The sequence below is a fragment of the Amblyomma mixtum genome, chromosome 3, assembly GCF_055824585.1.
Source record: "Amblyomma mixtum isolate Tamu chromosome 3, ASM5582458v1, whole genome shotgun sequence".
NCBI lineage: Eukaryota > Metazoa > Arthropoda > Arachnida > Ixodida > Ixodidae > Amblyomma > Amblyomma mixtum.
The window spans coordinates 328328701-328332267 of NC_143014.1; positions in this window are offsets into that span (position 1 = coordinate 328328701).

Genomic DNA, 3567 nt, shown 5'->3' on the forward strand with positions numbered 1-3567 from the left:
GGGCTTCTGCCATACAACTATTCGCACTCAAAATTAGTGAAAAGAGGTATTGCTTCACTATGCATTGAATCCGCGCTAAGGGAGTCATGCGTTCACAAGATGCGACCGAGTTTTGAAAACCAATTGGCTAGGCTGGCTTCAGCCGGATTCCCTGGTTCGCTTGTGACAGGGGTGGCCGAAAGCCTCTTACAGAAGTTGAAGATGAGGGAGTGGGAGCTGGGGCAGAGGTCCCTCGTGAAGAAGTGAGACCTGTGGCGGTGCCGTATGTGCACAAGTTGGCCCACAACCTGAAGAAGGTTGCGAGCAGGCATAGTGTCCCGCTCGTCTTTTCAGCCCCCCCCCCCCCCCCCCCCCGAAGCTCGGAAGCATTTGTCGTCGAATCGACAAAAGAAAAGAAAAAGAACAAGAAAGAGGCTGTGGTACTAAGCATGGGCGACCTTTCATGAAATGTTCCGAAGGGGTTGTTTATGAAATTCCCCTCTCGTGCGGTCGTTCCTATACAGGAGAAACAGGGCACTGCGTTAATGAGCGAATCAGAGAACATGAACGAAACATAGAACAAAATAAAGAGGGCCCAAATTTGCCGAAACTTATCAGATCCTGCCCTTCACGCTCTTGTGAGCCATGCTTTTCATCCGTGTGGATCCTTGCGAGAAGCAGCAATATCAAAGCCAGAGAACTGATTCCAGCGTTTTATATCAGTAAAAAGGCAGTGCGTGTGTTGCGATACTTTTGTATCTCCCTATTAGGCAGAAAAAAAGTTTTTTGATCATTCGTTATCACATTGATGCGTAATTTTGTTCCTTTCAGAGGCGCTGGCGTTGTGTATATACCGTATTGTGCGTTTTTATCGTAAAGACTTTCAAAAATTTTCCCGCCTCAACCGCTCGCTCGTTTGCGGTGAAACTGCACACAGAGCTTGCGCAATACGGTAACTTTTGTATCGTAGCAAGTTTTACAACGGTACTTACTTAGTTGAGCCCTGCATGATGCGAAATCGTAGTTGTCTGCGTAGAGATCGTCGAACCAAAACTCGCAGACGCCGTTTTTTCGCTGAAAGGCGGCAGTGGCGCCATCTGTTTTCAGCAGTGAAAAGCGTCACGACAAGGTGCCGCGGCGATTTTGCAAATATCACCTGAAAGGTAAAGCCTCGTTAAATCAGTTGTTTTGATACTTTTTTTCGCTCAGTTAGCCGAAAAAACGGCATATTCAAAGGGCATGCGTACAGTGTAGGCACGCGCTTCATGCAACGCTCACCTCGGCTACCTCGGCGCCTTGTCGTGACGCTTTTCACTGCTGAAAACAGATGGCGCTACTGCCGCCCTTCAGCGAAAAAACGGCGTCTGTGGGTTTTGGTTCGACGAAATCTACGCAGACAAGTACGATTTCGCATCATGCACGGCTCACCTAAGTAAGTACCGTTGTAAAACTTGCTACGATACAAAAGTTACCATATTGCGCAAGCTCTGTGCGCAGTTTCACCGCAAACGAGCGAGCGGTTGAGGCGGGAAAATTTTTGAAAGTCTTTACGATAAAAACGCACAATACGGTATGTATCTGTGGTCTGCAAACTAAACTAGTTGTGGGTGGCGCTCTGTGCCGTTCTGTTTTCGTGTGTGTGTGTGTGTGTGCGTGTGCGCGTGTGTGTGCGTGTGCGTGTGTGTGTGTGCGTGTGTGTGTGTCCAGCCCAGCAAGAAGTTCGCTTAAACTGTGTTATGAGTTAAGCTGACAGGCTACGCCAGGGCAACTGGACACACGAGGATGAAGTGTCAGAACACATTATGGATATGTTGAATGTCGTGGAAGCGTCGGGTGAACTGAATCATAAGCTCCCAACAGAAGATGGACCAAGGCCTTCTGCCTGCAAGTACGGACAAACAGAAATCCCCATCTCCATTCCCAAAGTCACCGGACCCGGGTCTGCCCACGTCTGCTACTTTGAGTCCTGTGCTTGCTGCTCAGGAGCCATCTGCCACCCAGCGATCACGAGAGCAGAACACCCCTTCTGTAGAGTCAGTGGAGGTGCTACAGCTTGTGAATGTGCAACATGCCTTCTGCGCCGGCGATGCCCCTTCGTCGCCAGAGTGCATCAGTGTGTCACCTGAAATGTCAGCCTCTAGTGCGTTCGGTGTCCCGTCGGCTGTCAGCGTGGTTGCGAGCGACGTGGTCCATTCTGCTTCATGGGCCGAATATTTGGCTGTCTCAGAAGAGGTGTGTGTCGATGGTGATGAACAGAAGGCACCCGGTGGGGTGGCATTGGGAAGGGCAACCTCAATACGAGGGGCGATGTCTGCCCTACAGGCCACCGATATGCAGGCCGGTCACCCCAGTACAGGGGATGGCGCTCACTAAGACAAGCACCAAAAATGGCGGGCGTCGCAGCTTTCCAGGTCGCAACCCTTAACATTAAGGGTTTGCGTAACCGTCGAAGGCAACATCAGTTACGGCATCTTTTAAAGAAATGGGGTGTGAGTGTGGGAGCCATCAAGGAAACGAAGCTGTCCTCTGATGAGACTAAAACTGCTCTCGAGCCTTTTTTGTCAGAATTCAATGTCATCGTTGGTCACTCGAGAGGCTTATCAGGCGGGTGCATGCTATTCCTGGCCAACACACTGGGGATTACTGCCGGGTTGTATCGTATAGATGATGACGGGCAACTTATCTCCCCTCGCAATTTCGGGTGTACAGTGACGAATTATTTGTGTGTATGCCCCTGTAAAACAGCGTGATAGGAGGCTATTTTTCCTGTCACAAGTCGACAATTTGTGCACGGATCATAAACTTATGCTGTTGGGTGATTTAAATTGAGTTTGTAGGGATGCAGACCAAGCACTGTTAAGTACGCGTTATGACCCTTGTGCTACTTTACTTACTGATTTGGCATGCGAATATAACCTGGTGGATGTTGGGCAAGATAGGAGACATAACATTCATTTCACTTATTTTCAGTGCTGCTCTAGTGCTCGGCTTGACAGGATTTACGTTTCAGCAGACATGCTAGCCAGCGTTTTTGGTTACTGGGTGCGGCCCATATTCTTCAATGATCACTGCATGGTGTCTCTTCAGATAGAGAGGTACAGTCGGCGCATACTCCATCCTCGATGGGAGCTGTGGAAGCTGAATAGCTGTATGCTCTCAGATGATATCTTCAAATGTGCTGTATCTACTTGCTTGAAGGACACATGGTCACGCGGTGATCTCTCAGTGTTGCAAAAATGGGACTTATTTAAGCAAGGAACAAAAAACATAGGTATTGAAGCCTCAGCAAGAATCGCGTCTTTGAAGAGACATCACCTGCGAGAGCTCGGCCTTACTTTGGTTGAACTACATGAGTTAGGATTAGCCCAGGTGCCTATAAGGAAGATATCACTGCCGTGAAAGCAGAGCTTCAATTATTTGAAACCGAAAGATACAAAGGAGCCTTGATAGGGTCTCGGTCCCGTGATGAGCAACCATCTCGAGGGCCCTGAGTGATGAAAGGCAGACTGCTCTTGCTACAGAAATATTGGAAATTCAGTATGGTGGTTGCACATACAGCGATGTCTTGGTATTACCGATGCTTCCTTT